Below are 22,847 nucleotides of genomic sequence, written 5' to 3' on the forward strand. Positions count from 1 at the left end.
CCATGTTGAAAAGCAGTATGGAGGTTCCTCAAAAGACTCTACATAGATCTCCCCTATGACCCAGCAATCCCACTTTTGTGCGTTTCACCAAATGATCACAAATAAGACCACACTAAAGCTACCAGCACAACTATGTTTATTGCAGCATTATTTACCATAGCTAAGACATGAAACCAACCCAGATGCCCCTCAGTAGATGAATGGATCAAGAGAATGTGGTATATATACACAATGGAATTCTATGCCTCCATCAGAAAAAATGACATTGCCCCATTTGTTAGGAAATGGAAAGGCTAGGGAAAATTCTATTAAGTGAAGTAAGCCAAGCCCAAAGAAACATAGGTTTCATGGTTAAACTTATTTGCAACAACTAGTATATGTCTGAGTCAAGCAGAAAAGTTCAGATAGGTTGATGTTAGGGACATGAACCCTAAGATATGTATTCAAATGTTTTTAATGCGATTTTTTCTAACATATTTAAAGAATATTTCTTTGTTGCTTTGGATGTCCCTCCCCCACGGTATAACCCCTGCTTTCACTGTATTTGATGTTGATATAATTTGTGGGGGGGGGGAAACAATTCGTTTAAATAAGGATACGGGTGGACCCATTGCAACACTAATATGTACAAGTACTTATGTCGAAAAACGAACTTTACTACTTTGGTTGGGGGGAGTATTTGATATGGGGGACAGGGAGGATTGGAAGTTCTGGGAAGGAGAAACAAAGGAGGACGCTACAATGCTTGATAAGAAATGTACTCATTATCTTGTCCATGTAATTACAACCCCTCTGTACAGTATTTTCAAAATAAAAAAGAAAAAATAATAAAAAGAACAAAATTTTTAAAAATATATAAAGTAATCTTGTAGAAGATTAAAAAAATAAAAGAAAAATAATTTTAGGTCACAGGTTAAAATATCTTATCCATTCCAATGATTCCTATGAGATAAAATTTATAGTAGAAGTAAAAGTGAAAAGGAACTCCTAGATATGTTATTTTACCATTTAGAATGGCAAAGAATAATATCATGTCACTGTCATAACTCTTAAAGAATGCAAGGTTAACCGATGGTTGCTTTCATGTTCCCACAAAACTAGCAGATCCTGAAGCATAATAGTAGCCCAGCAGAAATTCTAAGTAGCAGACATGGGGCATGGAAGAGAAAGAGAGGAAATGAGACAGAGTGAAAGAGAGAGAGAAATATCATAATATTGAAAGTGAATAATAGATAAACAAGAGCTGTATGAGAATATTCATACTGCTATCTTTAGACTCTATGTGTTCATTTGCAGGTATTTGATATTTGTAATCCATCAACATGAAATATAAAGTTATGTTGATAAAAATAAAAGTGACTCAGAAGAAATTATAAATGCAAAAACGATCTTCACAGCAGCAAACTCTCAGAGATATTTCATGACTTTGAAAAGGATAAAGTGGCTGAAGTTACTATAAATTTAGAAGTACAACAATTCACAAAAATAGAAAAAGCTATTTATATATTTCCTTATATAACCCAAAGCAAAAGGAAAATGTTGTTTAGATGATTTTTTTAAAAACACAGTCTCTCAAGTGCTAGGAAGTTGGCTCAGTGGTAGAGTGCTTGCCTTTTATGCATGAGGCCCTGAGTTTGATTCCTCAGCACCACATAAGTAGAAAATGATGGAAATGGTGCTCTGCCTCAAGTGTTAGCGCTAGCCTTGCCTGAGGAACAGCACTCAGGCCCCAGAGTGCAAGCCCCATGACCAACAAAGTCAAAATAAAACAAAACAAAACAAAACACAGTCTCTCACATTTGTGGCCTCAACTCTGTAATACTGTTGCTTCAACCTAGGGCTAAGATTTTAGTTGTGGACATGTATCAACTCTCCTGATTCAGACTCTACTTGATCATTTTTTAATAAATATTTTGTTCTTAATTTTCCTAGTTGTAAATTCACATGCACCTATAAAAAAAGTGGTTTGACCACCCCAGTAACCTTCTCAAAGTACCTCCTAATGATGACTAACAAAAAGTTGTATTATATAACAAGTAAAACAATGCTACAAAGAAAACCAATAATTAAATAATGATTAATGAAATAAAAAACAAAAAAATTACCAGTGTTTTTAGTATTTGAAGTGCACTACATATTAGATTTTCTATTTTCTCATATTCCTGTACATTTTAAACCGCCTAAGATTATGATGTTCAACAAGATTTTTATAGGCTATGAATAGTCTTCAAAGTTACACACTAAGGTTATTATTTATGGCTCATCTCATTATTTGTTTATGGCTTATATCATCTCTTGTTCCTTGCTAAAATATAAAGTAAGGAATCCCTAAATTTTAACAAGAACTGTGTAGTAAGCAAGTCTTAATCCTTCATTCTGCTTCTTCACACAAAGACTTTGCAACTTCTCATTAACAAAGTTTCTATAAATTCTGAAATGTACATACTTAGTACTATATGTCTGCTAACATAAATCTTAAATACATTATAGAAAATTTTATACCTGCCAAACAGTCCTAATTTTGGCATATAATCTTAAAATTAAATAGATATAAAACACTAAAATTTTTGACAACCCTTAACACTTGCTGCTGTGTTCATTATGACATGTGCCTTGTATAGAACAATTGAATTATTTCCCCTACACATCTCTTGAACCACAAATATCTGGAATTATTTTGTTTTTGACATGTCCATCTTGACATTATTCTTAAATGTGTGCTTATGTAAGAAGTACATGGTTCTAAAATTTCACAATTCTTCTAAACTTACTTTTTGTTGAATTGCCTAGTTTAAGAAAATCAATTACACTTTATATATAAAAAATATTCTGTGCTCAATTCAGCATCACATAAACTAACATTGTAATGATACTGAGAAGATTAGCATGGCCCCTGCGCAAGGATGACAGGCAATTTCCTGAAGCATTCCATAGTTTTACAACAATAGATCCTGGAGGGGATGTGGACAGAAGGGAACCTTACTGCATTCTTGGTGGGAGTGTAAACTTTTTCAACCATTTTGGAAATTAGTATGGAGGTTCCTCAAATGACTCCACATAGATCTCCCCTATGATCCAGAAATCCCACTTTGGGGCATTTACCCAAATGATCACAAACAAGACCATACTAAAACTACCAGCACAACTACATTTATTGCAGCATTATTTAAGATAACTAAGATATGGAACCAACCCCGATGCTCCTCAGCAGAAGAATGGATCAAGAGGATGTGTTTTATATAAACAATGGAATTCTATGCCTCCATCAGAAAGAATGGCATCATCCAATTAGTTAGAAATTGGAAAGATATGGAAAAAATATTAAGTGAAGTAAGCCAAATCCAAAAGAACACAGGTCCCATGGTTTCCTTAATTTTCAATAACTAATATATGTATAGTATAAGCAGAAAAGGTCAAAAGGTATGTCCATATGACCACATAACATGATGTTCCGGGAAATGAAACCCAAGATAGGGATACAAGAATTTTTCTCTTTTTTGCTATTGTTTCTAATGTACTTATAATGTGCAATGTGATTTTTTGTGTCTTTTTATAGGTTCCTCCCCATGCTATAACAACTGTTTTCACTGTATTTGAAGTTGATGCGCCTATATCTTGTATATATGCTCTTCTAATTTGGGCAGAGGAAGGAAAAAAACAAAATGCCTAAATAGGGATACAGGTTTACCCATTGTAACAATGAGATGCACAAAACACTATGCTGAAAAATGAACGTTACAATTTAGGCAGGGGAAGGGGGGAGGGGAGTGCACTTGTGGAGGTGCGAGGGAAGGAATGGTAGGGGAAAAATAAAGGAGGAGGTAACAATGCTTGTTAGGAATTGTTCTCATTACCTAGCTCATGTAAATATGACACCTGTGTACAGTATTTTTACAATAAAAAGTATAAAACTTTTCTAAGAGGGAGGAGTTTATTTCCTTTATTTTGCTTATATAATATCGTTAACAAAGAAATTAATGCAAAACACTGATATGAAGATATTTAGAATGGATGTATGTGTGTATGTGTGTGTGTGCACGCACGCGCGCAAGTAGCATGCGTGTACAGGAAATTGCATTTCTGTTGGCATGCTCAGAATTTGAAATCGCGGCTTCAAGGTCTTGCTAGGCCTTTTCTCTCTAGATTGGTGAGCTACTATATAAGCTACATCTTCATTCTTGGCCCTATGCTAGTTCAATAATTTTTTGAAAAATTATCTCATGAATTTATTTTGCCCTGATTGGGTTCCAACTGTTATCCACAGATCTCGGGCTCCTGAGTAGATGTCCGGAGGAGTTAGGATTACAGGTGCGACCATCCAGCACAAGGTTTTCAGAATAATTTCAAAAGTAGAAGAAAATTTACTTCACAGGGTCCTGTTTTATCATCTCCTACTTTGAAAGCATTTTGGGTGATTGTATATGAATTTTTTAGGTTTTTTATTCTTAAAAGTCAGTTAATGATAATATTTAAAAGTTTTAGTACTTTTTTTTTTTTTTTTTTTTTTTTTTTTTTTTGTAGACTGAGATCTAAGGATTATGTTTTAAAAGCCAATCTGGGCAGGAAAGACCATGAGATTCTTTTTTTTTTTTTTTTTTTTTTTAAATTTTATTTTATTTTATTTGAGAACATACTGTACAGAGGGGTTACAATTACATGGGCAGGATAATGCATACATTTCTTACCAAGCATTGCATCCTCCTCCTTTGTTTACCCTTCACCTCCCTTCCCAGCCTCCCCCCTCCCTCCCATCCAATCATACCCCCCCTCCCCCCCCCCCACCGACATTGTAAAGCTGGTTTTGACATTACATTTTGTACTTCTCATTGTTGCAACAGGTCCACCTGAATCCTTAAACGACTTGTTTGTCCCCGTCTCCTCCACATGTTATACTGACATCAAATATAGTGAAAGCAGGGGTTACACTGTGGGGGAGGGACATACAAAGCAACAAAGAAATAATCTTATAAATGCATTAGAAACACATGCATGAAAGAAACAAAAACATTAAAATACATATTTGAGGTTTTGTTTTCCTAACATCACATTATCTGACTTTTTCTGCTTGACTCATACCTATACTAGATATTGCAAATAAGGGAAACCATGGGACCTATGTTTCTTTGGGCCTGGCTTACTTCACTTAATATAATTTTTTCCAAGCCTTTCCATTTCCTAACAAATGGGGAAATGTCATTCTTTCTGATGGAGGCATAGAATTCCATTGTGTATATATACCACATCTTCTTGATCCATTCATCTACTGAGGGGCATCTGGGTTGGTTCCATGTCTTAGCTATGGTAAATAATGCTGCAATAAACATAGTTGTGCTGGTAGCTTTAGTGTGGCCTTGTTTGTGATCATTTGGGTAAATGCCCAAAAGTGGGATTGCTGGGTCGTTGGGGAGCTCTATGTGGAGTCTTTTGAGGAACCTCCATACTGCTTTCCAAAGTGGTTGAACAAGTTTACATTCCCACCAACAATGAAGTAAGGTTCCTTTCTGTCCACATCCCCTCCAGCATCTGTTGTTGTTAGAGTTCTTGATTTTTGCTGTTCTAACTGGAGTGAGGTGATATCTCAATGTTGTTTTGATTTGCATTTCTTTTATGGCTAGGGATGTTGAACATTTCTTCATGTGTCTATTGGCCATCCTTCTTTCTTCTTCAGAGAAGCTTCTCTTTAAGTCTTTCGCCCACTTACTTATTGGGCAGTTGTTTCTTTGAGGATTTGTTGTTGGGTGGTTTAATTTTTTGAGTTCCAAGTATATTTTAGATATGAGACCCTTGTCCGTTGTATGGCTAGTAAAGATCTTCTCCCAGTCCGTGGGCTTTCTATTGATCTTGCTAGCTATGTCATTTGCCCTGCAGAAGCTCTGCAACCTTATACAATCCCATTTGTCCAGCCTTTCTTTGATTTGTTGTGTTTCCGGGTTTCTATTCAGAAAATTTCGGCCTGAGCCAAGGAGACCCAGGGTTTCTCCTATTCCATCCTGTAATGTTTTCAGAGTGTCTGCTTTGAGTTCAAGGTCTTTGATCCATTTGGAGTTGATTCTGGTGCAGGGTGATATATAAGGATCTAGCTTTAGTTTTCTACATGTAGTTAACCAGTTTTGCCAGCACCATTTACTGAAGAGGCTGTCTGTCTTCCATTCTATTGTTTTAGCTCCCTTATCGAAGATTAGATGGCTATAGGTCTGTAGGTTCATTTCTGGGTTTTCAATTCTATTCCATTGGTCCTGAGGTCTGTTCTTATGCCAATACCAAGCTGTTTTGATTACTATGGCTTTATAGTAGAGTTTGAAATTTGGTATTGATATTCCTCCAGCAGTATTCTTTCCGTTGAGGAGCGTTTTTGCTATTCGGGGTCTTTTATTGTTCCATATGAATTTTTGGATTGCCTCTTCTATTTCCTTGAAGAATGAGGGTGGAATTTTGATAGGTATTGCGTTGAATTTGTAGATAGCCTTGGGCAGTATTGCCATTTTCACGATGTTAATCTTTCCAATCCAGGAGCATGGGAGGTTTTGCCATTTTTTAAGTTCTGTGTTGATTTCCTTTTTCAAGATTTTAAAGTTTTCATCATAGAGGTCCTTCACTTCTTTAGTACTTTTTAAAAAGGAAACTGGAAGTTTCCTCAATTGATAAGCTCAACTCTCTACATGATAACCCAATCTCACCAACACAGTCTGTGTTGAAGACAAAATGTAACAGAAAACAATCACCATGGACATTAATTGCTATGCTATTATTTCTTGGACAATATGAATATTGAATTGAGAATGTAAGAGAATGGAGAGATTTTACCTACATTTTGTGTACTGCTAAAAGGCTTTTGGAAACTTTGCCTCATTTCCTTTCTCACTGTATGTCTTTGGGTCATCTACTTAAGGCATTTAATTACAATTTTTCCCAACACTAAAATGGTAATAACATTAGCATTATAACAAATATTATCTTAAGAATTAAGTGAAATAAACTTGTGAAGTACTTAACCTAAACTTCTGTGAAGGAGCTTTGAGTTTAGCCAGCAGTTTTTTTTTAAATACTAAATAGAATGCAATAAGCATTACAAAAACCATTACATGTAGTGAGAAACCAGAAGTAATGTTATCTATTGACCATGTTCTGCTTCCAAGGAAACCAGGGTGATAACTTCTTATTCTGTAAATCAAACTGGTTATCTTATATCTTACGTCTTGGTAGTGTAAAAGTATCAGGGAAATAATAATGAATGAATGTTGTAGACTGAGGTGAAGTCCATATGAAAATGTGAAAAGCTGATAAAACATAAAAGTACCTTCGCGATATGTTGTGGTTTACATTTTAAGGAAGACCTAGAAGAATGAATTCTCTTTTTGATATCCTAGCATAGGTCCTTAGAAGTAGGAACTCTTTCTTCCTTCTTGTAGAGGCATCATCAGATGAGAGGAACTGTATTTTTTTTGTTTGCTTCCTTCCATTTATTCTTCAGTTTGAAATCTGAACTACTTGAGACTGAAAGAGAGCAAGGGAAATTAGACACATAGACTTTGGAAAGAACAATTAACGTAAAATAAATAAAATGCACATAGCCTTGTTAAAGGTCTAACTAAATTGAATTATAAGGTCTCAAGCATTAACAGAAAATGATTTAAGCAATATCATTTTATTGAAAATTGAAAAATGTTAGGAGTGGCTTAATATTTTTCTATCTACTACCTTGAATTAATTACTGATTTTGTATAGAGAGATTAAAGATGAGATTAACAAGAAACTTGATTAAAATTGGACAAAAGTTCTGAATAGACATCTTTTCCATAAAGCCCTGAAAATCGCCAGTGGGCTAACAAAGTTGTGTTTAATACAACTTCTATGCTGGCTTAATGGTTTGTGAACTGAAATCATTAGAGAAATGTAATTCAAAATTAATATGATAAGGAGTTCCGGGAAGATGGCGGAGGAGAAGCTGGAGGCTAAACAAGCTCTCGCAGAGAAAGGAGTTTTATTTTATTTTTTTCAAATTTAATGTTTTTTGGTGAACATACTGTACAGAGGGGTTACAATTACATGGGCAGGATAATGCGTACATTTCTTATCAAGCATTGCAGCCTCCTCCTTTGTTTACCCTTCACATCCCTTCCCAGTCTCCCCCCTACCCCCCACCCAATCCTCCCCCCTCCCCCCCACACCAACGTTGTAAAGCTCGTTTTCTACATGACAACTTGTACTTCTCATTGTTGCAACAGGTCCACCTGTATCCTTAAACGACTTGTTTTTCCCCATCTCCTCCACAAGTTATACTGACATAAAATATAGTGAAAGCAGGGGTTATACTGTGGGGGAGGGACATACAAAGCAACAAAGAGTTAATCTTATAAATGCATTAGAAACAAATGCATGAAATAAAAAAACATTAAAATACCTATCTAAGGGTTCATTTTCCTAACATCACATTATCTGACCTTTTCCGCTTGACTCATACATATACTAGATATTGCAAATAAGGGAAACCGTGGGACCTATGTTTCATTGGGCCTGGCTTACTTCACTTAATATAATTTTTTCCAAGTTTTTCCATTTCCTAACAAATGGGGCAATGTCGTTCTATCTGATGGAGGCATAGAATTCCATTGTGTATATATACCACATTTTCTTGATCCATTCATCTACTGAGGGGCATCTGGGTTGGTTCCATATCTTGGCTATGGTAAATAATGCTGCAATAAACATAGTTGTGCTGGTCGCTTTAGTGTGGTCTTGTTTTTAAACATTTGGGTAAATGCTCAAAAGTGGCATTGCTGGGTCATAGGGGAGGTCTATGTGAAGTCTTTTCACGAACCTTCATACTGCTTTCCAAGTTTACACTCCCACCAACAATGCAGTAAGGTTCCCTTCTGTCCACATCCCCTCCTACATCTGTTGTTGTTAGAGTTCTTGATTATAGCCATTCTAACTGGGATGAGGTGGTATCTCAATGTTGTTTTGATTTGCATTTCTTTTATGGCTAGGGAGATTGAGCATTTTTCTTCCTGTGTCAATTGGCCATCCTTCATTCTTCTTCAGAGAAGTTTCTCTTCAAGTCTTTAGCCCACTTATTTATTGGGCAGTTGTTTCTTTGAGGATTTGTTGTTGGGGGATTTAATTTTTTGAGTTCCAAGTATATTTTAGATATGAGACCCTTGTCTGTTGTATGGCTAGTGAAGATCTCTCCCAATCTGTACGCTTTCTGTTGATCTTGCTAGCTATGTCCTTTGCCATGCAGAAGTTCTCCAACTTCATACAATCCCATTTGTCCAACCTTTCTTTCTGGGAAGATGGCGAAGGAGAAGCTGGAATCTAAACAAGCTCTCGCATAGAAAGCAGTTTTAGAGTTCCAGTGAACATTCCTAAGCCAGAGAATCACACCAAGTGTGCCATCACAGGACAGAGAGTCAGGCCAGAGAGAGAAAGGAGTTTTAGAGTTCCAGCGAACAGACTTAAGCCAGAGAATCACACCAAGTGTACCATCACAGTTCAGAGAGTTAGGCCAGAGAGGGAAAATCCAGGCAAGGAGACAGATCTGAGCACTTGCTAGCAGCCGCCACTGCGGGCTACAGTGGTGGTGGAGGTGGCAATAGCCGCCATACCTGCAACACATAGAGTCCAGGACAAAGGAGCCAGACATGGCACGCGAGTGTATTCTACTGAACACCAACAAGAACCGACAAGGAGCAGACATCTTCATCCTGCAGTTCACAGACCAGAGATGACCCAGGAACCAAAATGCGGTGTGAGTAGAAGCCTAACATCCTCACTCCTTCTCAGGGAGCAGAGGAGGGAAGGCCACCCCTCCCCGCCATTACAGGAGATCTCCATGTTTGATACTGACAAAGCTTGGCTGACCTGCTAGCTCAAACACAGGCCTTGGAAGAAAACTAGAGTCATTTAGCAGGTCACAAGATCCTAAAGTGACATGGCAAACTCAGCTCCATCCAGGGAAAAGTCACCCAGCTCGGGCCGCCAGCCCCATGAGTGGGTTTCTTCACTGGGTAATCAGAGCCAGAGGCTACCGCTCTCTTTAGCAGCATGGACAATCCACTGAAATTCAGTAAACATAAACCCTGAGAGTGGCTCGAGGCTGGGCTCTGTGAGTCTCTCACAAAGTCTCCTCAGGGAAAAGCTACTGTTTGCTGAAAGGCCTCAACTCTACCCAGAACCTAGCCTCATCAGAGCATCTACAAACATGAGGAAAAAGCCATCTCCCTCTTTTGTGATACTCAAAGCAGATCTCCCTCCCATTGAACTAGCCAGGGGAGAGGATCACAAAATATTTTTTACAGCATAGCATTTTTCTGCCTGTTCAAACAAACTGCTTAAGAAACCAACTAAGCCACAGGAAAATCAAATACCACAATCAGACCAGAGACTCCAACAAGAGGCTGGTTATGGACACAAGGGATACAAAAGATCTTCCCACCACTCCCCAAAAAATCAAAGAACTTGTTTTTTCTCTGTTTCTTCTTCTTCTTCTTCTTCTTCTTCTTCTTTTTTTGGTTCCTTTTATAAAAATATTTTTCTTCTAAAACTTTTTTTTTTTAATTTTTACCATTTTGAAAAAAAAATTCTATACTAGTAACTTTTTTCTCTTCCTCTTATAATTTTTATTTTAGGGGTATATGTGTGTGTGTGTTTTTCTTCCTTTTTTATTCTTTCTTTTCAAAAAATATTTTTGTTTTTTGTTTAGCGCTACTGAATGTCTAATTTTTTTTCTTTTTTGCTCATTTTTTCATCTTTTCTGCTCTTTTCCTCTTCTTTGTGTGACTTAATTGTTGTTCTGCACATCCTCAGATATACCTATAGTCGATTATTAGACTTTATCCCCCATTGTGTACACATTTAATCCACAAATTTATTACTCAATTCAAAGCCTCTTAGACTTAAATTCCTAGCAGTATTACCTCTTTATACCTATATAATATTTTAAGTATTTTTATTTTTAAGGTTTTCATGTCTCCTTTATATCCCTCCCGTTCTCTCATTATACCCACGTTCTTCTCTGAATATTTCATTTTCAATCTGCATATTTTTAATCATTACACTTTTTATTTTTTAATTTTTGCTTTTCTATTTTTTCTTGTCTCTTTTTTCTCTTTCTCTTTCTTCTTTTTTTTCTCTCTCTACTTTTATCCTATCCAACCTCTTTCCCACTTTGTGATTAGGACTTAGTTAAGTAAACTCTCCCTGTTCCTTCCCATATTTCTCTTTTCCTATTTTTACCCACATGTCTCCCTAAAACTAATAATTTCTGGTTTTCCAAATTCTACTTTGTGGTTTGTAGCCCATTATTATGTAGTTTTTTGATGTTGAATAGGTATATCTGTTGAACTTCACTGTATCTGCAGACTTTTGATTGTGGATCTACAGACTTTGGTTGATGCTTGCCTTAAGATAGTGTTCTAGCACAAAACTGGTGTTACTTTCATCCCAAATGGGCAGACTAAGCCGAAAAAACACAAGAAAAATGGCAAGTCCGGGTAGCTCAAATCCCACTCATGACAATCATGGGACAGGACAGATAATGAATAATCCAGAGAAGAGTTCCCAAATAGCTCTACAAACACTACTGGCAAACATGGTAAATGAAAAGATGGAAAACATACAAAAGGACTCTGTATGAGCGTGATAGAGAGAGAGAGGAGGCAAACGAAAGGTCAATACTGGAAAAGATTGAAAACATACAAAGGAATCTATCTGAGCATGATAAGGAGAGAGAGGAGGAAAACCAAAGGTTAATACCGGAATATCATGAGCGCGAGGAAGTTACTCTAAAACTGATACAGGAATTGCATGAGCAGCATGAGAACACTCAAAGAGAAAGGCAGAAATAGCGTGAGCAGGCTGAGAACACACAAAGAGAACTTCACGAATGGCATGAAAGTGAGGAAGCTAAGCAAAGAGTAATAAAGGAATTGAGAGAGCAGGATGGAGAATACACAAAGATCACTAAAGGGATTCATGGAATCCATTAAGGAAGAGCTGAAGGATGTCAGGGAGACCAAGGAAACCATAAACAATCACCTAAGTGATTTGAGAATAAACACTGAACACCAAATTAAGGAAGTAAAGAAGTCCATACAAGATCTAAAACAAAGCTTCAACGAAGAATTTGAAGCCATCAAAGCTGACCAATTAGAAGGAAAAGAAATGAAAAACCAAGTAGCAAGCCTTGAGAGCAGGTTAGACCATGCAGAAGATCGAATCTCAGGGATTGAAGACAGCCTAGATATTATAGAGAAAGAACATACAACCATCCAAGACAAGTCCAAGAAATATGATAGATCAATCCAACACTTGGAAGACACCATCAGAAGGCCTAATCTAAGGATAATGGGTGTAGAGGAGCACCTAGAAACAGAAGTTAATGGTCTAGGAAATTTGTTTAACAGGATCCTAGCAGAGAACATCCCAAACATACAAACAGATAGGCCTATTCAGATACAAGAAGCTTTTAGAACCCCAAATAGACCAGACCAGAATCTGACATCCCACCATCACATTATAATCCACATAGGATCAACTCAGACCAAGGAAAAGATCCTTAAAGCTGTCAGGGAGAAAAGGTTAATCACCTATAAAGGGAAACCAATTAGAATCACCTCAGATTTCTCAGCAGAGACAATCAAAGCAAAAAGAGCCTGGAATGATGTATGCCATGCCCTAAAACCAAACAACTATCAACCAAGAATACTGTACCCAGCTAAACTCTCCTTCATAACTGAAGGCCAAATAAAAACCTTCCATAGCAAAGAAAAAATGAAACAATACATCTCCACCAAACCAGCCCTACAAAACATTCTTAAAGATGTCCTACACATACAAAACCAACAAGACCACAATAAAGGCCAAGAAACTGCAACCAAAATGAGAAACAAAGAACCATAGGAAGAACCCAGTTTCGCTGCCCCCAAGAAGGTGGATAACATGGCAGGAACTCCCAAATACCTCTCAGTCCTTTCTCTTAACGTTAAAGGACTGAACTCTCCAATTAAGCGACATAGACTGTCTAGTTGGATAAAAAAAAAACAAGACTCTTCTATCTGCTGCCTTCAGGAGTCACATCTTGCCCATAAAAACAAACACATTTTCAATGTTAAAGGTTGGAACAAAATCTACCAAGCAAACGGCCCCCATAAACAGGTGGGAGTTGGAATCCTAATATCAGATTAAATAGACTTCAAATTAAAATTCGTGAGAAGAGATAAAGAAGGTGGCTACATACTAATTAAGGGATCTCTCTTTCAGGAGGATATTACAATTTTGAATATCTACTCGACAAACATTGAAGCACCCAAATTTATCAAAGAAACACTACTTTCCCTCAAATCCCATATAGATCCAAAGACATTAATTTTTGAGTATTTTAACACACCACTCAACCCACTAGATAGATCAACTCGGGAAAACTCAACAGAGAGACAGCAGATCTAAACAGCTGCATAGATCAACTAGACTTAACAGACATCTACCAAACATTTCACCCAGCAGCATCAGAATACATGTTTTTCTCAGCAGCACATGGAATGTATTCTAAAATAGACCACATTTTAGGCCACAAAGCAAACTTGTCTAAATTCAGAAACATTGAAGTTATACCTTACATTCTCTCTGACCACAAGGGAATAAAATTAGAACTCAACACCAAAAGCCACCAAAGAAATTCTGGTATCACATGGAGGCTGAACAACACACTGCTGAATCATGAGTGGGTCATGGAAGAGATTAGAAAGGAAATTCAAATGTTCATGCTATTCAAAAAAAAATGAACACACTAACTACCAGCTCCTCTGGGACAGAGCAAAGGCAGTACTCAGAGGCAAGTTTATAGCTCTGAGCTCCTACATCAACAAATTGGAGAGATCTGAAACAAACAAGTTAATGACACATCTAAACCTCCTTGAAAAAGAGCAACAAGATAAACCCCAATCCAGTAGGCGGAAAGAAATAATTAAAATTAAATCAGAATTAAATGAATTAGAATCCAAAAAAACTATAGAAAAAATCAACAAAACAAAGAGTTGGTTCTTCGAAAAACTTAACAAAATTGACAGACCCTTAGCAAATCTTATCAGAATAAGAAGAGAACACACCCAAATTAATAAACTCAGAGATGAGAATGGAAACATCACCACAGAAACAACCAGGATTCAGAACATTATAAGGGAATACTTCTCAAAACTTTATGCTAATAAGTTTGAGAACTTGACAGAAATGGACCTTTCCCTAGCAATATTGACATGCCAAAACTAAACCAAGATGAGTTAAACCATCTTAACAGGCCCATATCAAGCATTGAAATAGAAACAGCAATAAGAGACCTCCCAGCTAAGAAAAGTCCAGGACCAGATGGTTTTACAGCAGAATTTTACAAGGCCTTCAAAGCAGAGCTCACACCAATACTCCTCCAACTTGTCAATGAAATTGAAAGAGAAAGCTCACTACCGAACACATTCTATGAAGCCATCATAACCCTCATCCCAAAACCAGGCAGGGACTCATCAAAGAAAGAGAACTATAGACCCATTTCTTTGATGAACATTGATGCATATGGTTATCTCAATAGATGCAGAAAAAGCATTTGACAAGATCCAACACCCCTTCATGATGAAAGTTTTGGAAAAATTAGGCATCCATGGATCATTCCTCAATACAATAAAGGCTATATATGACAAACCTACAGCCAGCCTTATACTTAATGGTGTAAAAATAAAACCATTTCCTCTTAACTCAGGAACAAGACAAGGATGTCCATTCTCTCCACTTCTCCTCAATCTAGTATTAGAATGCCTAGCTACAGCAATAAGACAAGATGCAGACATAAAGGGGATCCAAATAGGGAAAGAAGAAATACAACTCTCCCTCTTGGCAGATGACATGATCTTTTATTTAAAGAATCCCATAGACTACACTCCCAAATTACTCAAGCTGATTCAAAACTTTGCAAAGTAGCAGGTTATAAAATTAACCCCCAAAAATCAATGGCTTTTCTGTATGCCAACAATGAGAAAAGTGTGGCTGAAATTAGTAAAGCAACTCCATTTGTAATAGCCCCACAACAAATAAAATACCTAGGAATTAACTAAAGAAGTGAAGGATCTCTATGATGAAAACTTTAAAATCTTGAAAAAGGAAATCAACAAAGAACTTAAGAAATGGCAAAACCTCCCATGCTTCTGGATTGGAAAGATTAACATCGTGAAAATGGCAATACTTACCAAGGCTATCTACAAATTCAACGCAATACCTATCAATATTCCACCCTCATTCTTCAAGGAAATAGAAGAGGCAATCCAAAAATTCATGTGGAACAACAAAAGACCCACGAATAGCAAAAACGCTCCTCAACGGAAAGAACACTGCTGGAGGAATATCAATACCAAATTTCAAACTCTACTATAAAGCCATAGTAATCAAAACAGCCTGGTATTGGCATAAGAAACAGACCTCAGGACCAATGGAATAGAATTGAAAACCCAGAAATGAACCCACAGACCTACAGCCATCCAATTTTTGATAAGGGAGCTAAAAAAAATAGAATGGAAGAAAGACAGCCTCTTCAATAAATGGTGTTGGCAAAATTGGTTAACTAGATGTAGAAAACTAAAGCTAGATCCTTATATATCACCCTGCACAAGAATCAACTCCAAATGGATCAAAGACCTCGAAGTCAAAGCAGACACTCTGAAAACATTACAGGATGGAATAGGAGAAACTCTAGGTCTCCTTGGCTCAGGCCGAAATTTTCTGAATACAGACCCGGAAACACAACAAATCAAAGAAAGATTGGACCAATGGGATTGCATAAAGTTGCACAGCTTCTGCATGGCAGAGGACATAGCTAGCAAGATTAATAGAAAGCCCATGGATTGGGAGAAGATTTTTACTAGCCATATAACGGACAAGGGTCTCATATCTAAAATATACTAGGAACTCAAAAAATTAAACCCCCCAACAACAAATCCTCAAAGAAACAACTGCCCAATAAATAAGTGGGCTAAAGATTTAAAGAGAAACTTCTCTGAAGAAGAAAGAAGGATGGCCAATAGACACATGAAGAAATGCTCAACATCCCTGGCCATAAAAGAAATGCAAATCAAAGCAACTTTGAGATACTACCTCACTCCAGTTAGAATGGCAAAAATCAAGAACTCTTACAACAACAGATGCTGGAGGGGAAGTGGACAAAAGGGAACCTTACTTCATTGTTGGTGGGAATGTAAACTTGTTCAACCACTTTGGAAAGCAGTATGGAGGTTCCTCAAAAGACTTCACATAGAGCTCCCCTATGACCCAGCAATCCCACTTTTGGGCATTTACCCAAATGTTTACAAACAAGACCACACTAAAGCGACCAGCACAACTATGTTTATTGCAGCATTATTTACCATAGCTAAGATGTGTAACCAACCCAGATGCCCTTCAGTAGATGAATGGATCAAGAAAATGTGATATATATACACAATGGAATTCTATGCCTCCATCAGAAAGAATGACATTGCTCCATTTGTTAGGAAATGGAAAAACTTGGAAAAAATTATATTAAATGAAGTAAGCCAGGCCCAAAGAAACATAGGTCCCATGGTTTCCCTTATTTGCAATATCTAGTATATGTATGAGTTAAGCGGAAAAAGTCAGATAATGTGATGTTAGGAAAATGAACCCTTAGTTTAGGCCTTCTGATGGTGTCTTCCAGGTGTTGGATAGATCTATCATACTTCTTGGACTTGTCTTGGATGGTTGTATGTTCTTTAGCCATCTAATCTTCGATAAGGGAGCTAAAACAAAAGAATGGAAGACAGACAGCCTCTTCAGTAAATGGTGCTGGCAAAACTGGTTAACTACATGTAGAAAAATAAAGCTAGATCCTTATATATCACCCTGCACCAGAATCAACTCCAAATGGATCAAAGACCTTGAACTCAAAGCAGACACTCTGAAAACATTACAGGATGGAATAGGAGAAACCCTGGGTCTCCTTGGCTCAGGCCGAAATTTTCTGAATAGAGACCCGGAAACACAACAAATCAAAGAAAGTTTGGACAAATGGGATTGTATAAGGTTGCAGAGCTTCTGCAGGGCAAATGACATAGCTAGCAAGATCAATAGAAAGCCCACGGATTGGGAGAAGATCTTTACTAGCCATACAACGGACAAGGGTCTCATATCTAAAATATACTTGGAACTCAAAAAATTAAACCACCCAACAAAAAATCCTCAAAGAAACAACTGCCCAATAAGTAAGTGGGCGAAAGACTTAAAGAGAAGCTTCTCTGAAGAAGAAAGAAGGATGGCCAATAGTCAGATGAAGAAATGTTCAACATCCCTAGCCATAAAAGAAATGCAAATCAAAACAACATTGAGATATCACCTCACTCCAGTTAGAACGGCAAAAATCAAGAACTCTAACAACAACAGATGCTGGAGGGGATGTGGACAGAAAGGAACCTTACTTCATTGTTGGTGGGAATGTAAACTTGTTCAACCACTTTGGAAAGCAGTATGGAGGTTCCTCAAAAGACTTCACATAGAGCTCCCCTATGACCCAGCAATCCCACTTTTGGGCATTTACCCTAATGTTTACAAACAAGACCACACTAACGCTACCAGCACAACTATGTTTATTGCAGCATTATTTACCATAGCTAAGATATGGAACCAACCCAGATGCCCCTCAGTAGATGAATGGATCAAGAAAATGTGGTATATATACACAATGGAATTCTATGCCTCCATCAGAAAGAATGACATTGCCCCATTTGTTAGGAAATGGAAAAACTTGGAAAAAATTATATTAAGTGAAGTAAGCCAGGTGCAAAGATACGTAGTTCCCAAGGTTTCCCTTATTTGTAATATCTAGTATATGTATGAGTCAAGCGGAAAAGGTCAGATAATGTGATGTCAGGAAAATGAACCCTTAGATGTGTATTTTAATGTTTTTTTTCTTTCATGCATGTGTTTCTAACACATTTATAAGATTATCTCTTTGTTGCTTTGTATGTCCCTCCTGCACAGTATAACCCCTTCTTTCACTATATTTGATGTCAGTATAACTTGTGGAGGAGATGGGGAAAAACCAGTTGTTTAAGGATACAGGTGGACCTGTTGCAACAATGAGAAGTACAAGTTGTCATGTCCAAAACGAGCTTTACAACGTTGGTGCGGGGGGGGGGGGGGGGGGGAAGGAGAAGGATTGGGATTAGGAGGGGAGAGGGGAGGCCGGGAAGGGATGTGAAGGATAAACAAAGGAGGAGGCTACAATGCTTGGTAAGAAATGTACGCATTATCCTGCCCATGTAACTGTAACTCCTCTGTACAATATGTTCACAAATAAAATTAAATTAAATTAAAAAAAAAAAATGAAACAGAACACAAAAAAAAAAAAGAAAAGAAAATGAACCCTTAGATAGGTATTTTAATGTTTTTTTTTCTTTCATGCATGTGTTTCTAACGCATTTATAATATTATTTCTTTGTTGCTTTGTATGTCTCTCCCCCACAGTATAATCCCCGTTTTCAATATATTTGATGTCAGTATAACTTGTGGAGGAGATGGGGAAAAAGAAGCCGTTTAAGGATTCAGGTGGACCTGTTGCAACAATGAGAAGTACAAATTGTCATGTCAATAACGAGCTTTACAATGTCGGTGGGGGGTGGAGGGAGGAGGCTGGGAAGGGAGGTGAAGGGTAAACAAAGGAGGAGGCTGCAATAACTGGTAAGAAATGTGTGCATTATCATGCCCATGTAATTGTAACCCCACTGTAGTATTTTCACAAATAAAATAAAATAAAATAAATAAAAAATAAATAAATAAATAAAGAAGAAACAAGAAATCTCTTTTTAAAAATTATTAAATAAGAAAATTAAAAGGGAATACTTCTCAAAAATTTATGCTAATAAGTTTGAGAACTTGGCAGAAATGGGGACCTTTTCCTAGCAAATATTGACATGCCAAAACTTAACCAAGATGAGTGAAACCATCCTTAAAGTTCCGGACCACCATTGAAATAGAAACAGCAATAAGAGACCTCCCATCTAAGAAAAGTCCAGGACCAGATGGTTTTACAGCAGAATTCTACCAGGCCTTCAAAGCAGAGCTCACACCAATACTCCTCCAGTTCTCCAATGAAATTGAAAGAGAAAGTTCACTACCAAACACATTCTATGAAGCCATCATATCCCTCATCCCAAATCCAGTCAGGGACTCATCAAGAAAGAGGACTACAGACACATTTCTTTGATTAACATTGATGTAAAACTTCTCAACAAAATTTTGGCCTATCCACTTCAACAGTTCATCCAAAAAATCATACACCATGATCAAACAGGATTCATTTCAGGGATGCAAAGCTGCTTCAAAATACGCAAATCAATTAACATAATTCATCACATCAATAGGAGCAAGGTTAAGAACCACATGGTTATCTCAATCGATGCAGAAAAAGCATTTGAGAAGATCCAGCACCCCTTTATGATGAAGATTTTGGAAAAATTAGGAATCCATGAACATTCCTTATTACAATAATAATTCCTTAATACAGCATTACACTTAATATTGAAAACTAAAGCCATTTCCTCTTAACTGAGATACAAGACAAGGACGTCCACTCTCTCCACTTCTCTTCAACCTAGTATTAGAATGCCTAGCTACAGCAACAAGATAAGATGCAAACATAAAAGGGATCCAAACAGCCTAAGAAGAAGTAAAATACTCCCTCTTTGTAAATGACATGATCTTGTATTTCAAGAATCCCACAGACTCCACTCCCAAATTACTCAGGCTGATTCAAAATTTGGCAAAGTAGCAGGGTATAAAATTAACCCTCAAAAATAAATGGCTTTTCTGAATGCCAAAAATGAGGAAAGTGTGGCTGAATGTAGGAAAGCAACTCCATTCGTAATAGCCCCACAAAACATAAAATACATAGGAATTAACTTAAGCAAAGAAGTGAAGGACCTCTATGATGAAAACTTTAAAAACTTGAAAAAGGATATCAAAACAGAACTTAGAAAGTGGCAAAAACTCCCATGCTCCTGGACTGTAATGATCAGCATCGTGAAAATGGCAATACTTCCCAAGGCTATCTACAAATTCAATGCGATACCCATCAAAATTCAAAACTCATTCCTCAAGGAAATAGAAGAGGCAATCCAAAAATTCATATGGAACAATAAAAGACCAAAAATAGCAAAAATGATCCTCAACAGAGAGAACACTGCTGGAGGAATATCAATACCAAATTTCAAACTCTACTATAAAGCCATAGTAATCAAAACAGCTTGGTACTGGCACAAGAACAGACTTCAGGACCAACGGAATAGAATTGAAAACCCAGAAATGAACCTACAGACATATAGCCGTCTAATTTTTGATAAGGGAGCTAAAAAAATAGAATGGAAGAAAGACAACCTCTTCAGTAAATGGTGCTGGCAAAATTGGTTAACAATTTGGAGAAAACTAAACCAAGATCCTTACACATCACCCAACACCAGAATCAACTCCAAATGGATCAAAGACCTCAGGGTCAAAGCAGACACTCTGAAAACTTTAAAGGATGAAATAGGAGAAACCGTAGGTCTCCTTGGCGCAGGCCGAAATTTTCTTTTAATAGAGACCCAGAAACACAACAAATCAAATAAACGTTGGACAAATGGGATTTCATGAAGTTGCAGAGTTTCTGCATGGCAAATGACATAGCTAGCAAGATCAATAGAAAGCCCACAAATTAGGAGAAGATCTTCACTAGCAATACAACAGACAAGGGTCTCATATCTAAAATATACTTGGAATTAAAAAAATTAAATCCTCCAACAACAAATCCTCAAAGAAACAATTGCCCGATATATAAGTGGGCTAAATATTTAAAGAGAAACTTCTCTGAAGAGGAAGGAAGAATGGCAAATAGACACATGAAGAAAAGCTCAACCTCCCTAGCATTAAAAGAAATGCAAATCAAAACAACATTGATATAACACCTCACACCAGTTAGAATTGCTAAAATAAAGAACTCTATTAACAACAGATGCTGGAGGGGATGTGGACAGAAGGGAACTTACTTCATTTTGGGTGGGAGTGTAAACTTGTTCAACCACTTTGGAAAGTAGTATGGAGGTTCCTCAAAAGACTCCACATAGATCTCCCCTATGGCCCAGCAATCCCACTTTGGAGCATTTACCCAAATGTTTACAAACAAGACCACACTAAAGCTACCAGCACAACTATGTTTATTGCAGCATTATTTACTACAGCTAAGATAGGGAACCAATCCAGATTCCCCTCAGTAGATGAATGGATCAAGAAAATGTGGTATATATACACAATGTAATTCTATGCCTCCATCAGAAAGAATGACATTGCCCCATTTGTTAGGAAATGGAAAGGCTTGGAAAAAATTATATTTAGTGAAGCAAGACAGGCACAAAGAAATATAGGTCCCTTGGTTTCCTTTATCTGCAATATCTAGTATATGTCTGAGTCAAGCAGAAAAGGTCAGATAAGGTGATGTTAGGGAAATGAACCCTAAGATATGTATTCAACTGTTTTTTTTTCTTTCATGATATTGTTCCTAACACATTTATAAGATTATTTCTTTGTTGCTTTGTATGCTCCTCTCCCACAGTATAACCCCTGCTTTCACTGTATTTGATGTCAGTATAATTTGTGGAGGGGAAGGGGAAAAACCAGTCGGTTAAATAGGGATACAGGTGGACCCAAAGCCACAATGAGAAGTACAAGTCGTTATGTCGAAAAAGAACTTTACAACTTTGGTGGGTGTGTATGTGGAAGATTGGGTGGGGGGTGAGGGGGGAGGATGTAATGGGATGGGAAGGGGAAACAAAGGAGGAGGGTACAATGCTTGAAAATAAATGTACTCATTATCTTGCCCATATAATTGTAACCCCTCTGTACAGTACTTTCACAATAAAAAATAAAAATTAAAAAATTACTATGATACTACTTCATAACTATTATAACTCATCGAAAAAAAATCAAAGGAACCAGGTGTGGTGGTAAAGACTTGTAATTCCAAGCGTTTAGGAGGTTGGATTTAAGTCTAAAGCAACACTGGGGGGTATTGCAGAGAGTGAAAATCTGCCCTTTATTACCTTTTGAACAAAAGCTAAGAATGTTGATGAGAGTGTGGAGAAAAGGAAATTTTCTACACTCTTGGTCAAAATAGAGGTTAGTAGAAAATAGTTGAAAATAGTATGCAGTTTTCCAAAGAGGCTGTGATCTGATGATTGTGGTTCAAAGCCAGCCCCGGCAGGAAAGTCTGTGAAAATCTTACCTCCAATAAACACTCAGAAAACCAGAAGTGATGCTGTGGCTCAAGTGGTAGAGCACTAGCCTTGAGCTGAGAAACTGAGGGACATCGCCCAGTCCCAGAGTTTAAGCTCCACGACCGACAAAAAAAAAAAAAAAAAAGAAAGAAAGAAAAAGAAAAAAAAGAAAAATAAATGCAAAGTTGAAATATCATCTGACCCACCAATCATGTGATTATTTCTCTCTGGGTGACTCGTAAATATTCTGTAGTTCATTGTCATTCACATTATTCACAATAGCCAAGATATAAATCGAAGTTCAGTGTTCAACTATACACTAATAAAGCAACTGTGGTACATGCACAATCATGTTTTTCTGTTTCATCCTTAAAATAGCAAAAGACTTCTCGCATTAGCCACAACTTACAATAACCTGAAAGATGTATTCTAATTGAAGAATAATGTTATCCTCTGCTCTTTGTAAACACACACACACACACACACTCTCTCTCTCTCTCTCTCTCTTAAAAACCTCAAATATTAAGAGAGAAATCTTTTTAAAAAGTAAAGCAA

The 22,847-nt window shown here is 37.1% G+C and overlaps 1 non-coding gene across 1 annotated transcript; it reads left to right on the top strand.

The window, feature by feature from the left end:
• The first annotated feature begins 2,831 nt into the window (after positions 1–2,831).
• On the top strand, positions 2,832–2,938 carry LOC122101188. The gene has a single exon (XR_006146328.1). It is a non-coding gene; the product is annotated as a U6 spliceosomal RNA (small nuclear RNA).
• The last annotated feature ends 19,909 nt before the right edge of the window (positions 2,939–22,847 follow it).

Source organism: Dipodomys spectabilis, unplaced genomic scaffold (assembly GCF_019054845.1).
Source record: "Dipodomys spectabilis isolate Male_0828 unplaced genomic scaffold, ASM1905484v1 ptg000638l, whole genome shotgun sequence".
Lineage (NCBI taxonomy): Eukaryota > Metazoa > Chordata > Mammalia > Rodentia > Heteromyidae > Dipodomys > Dipodomys spectabilis.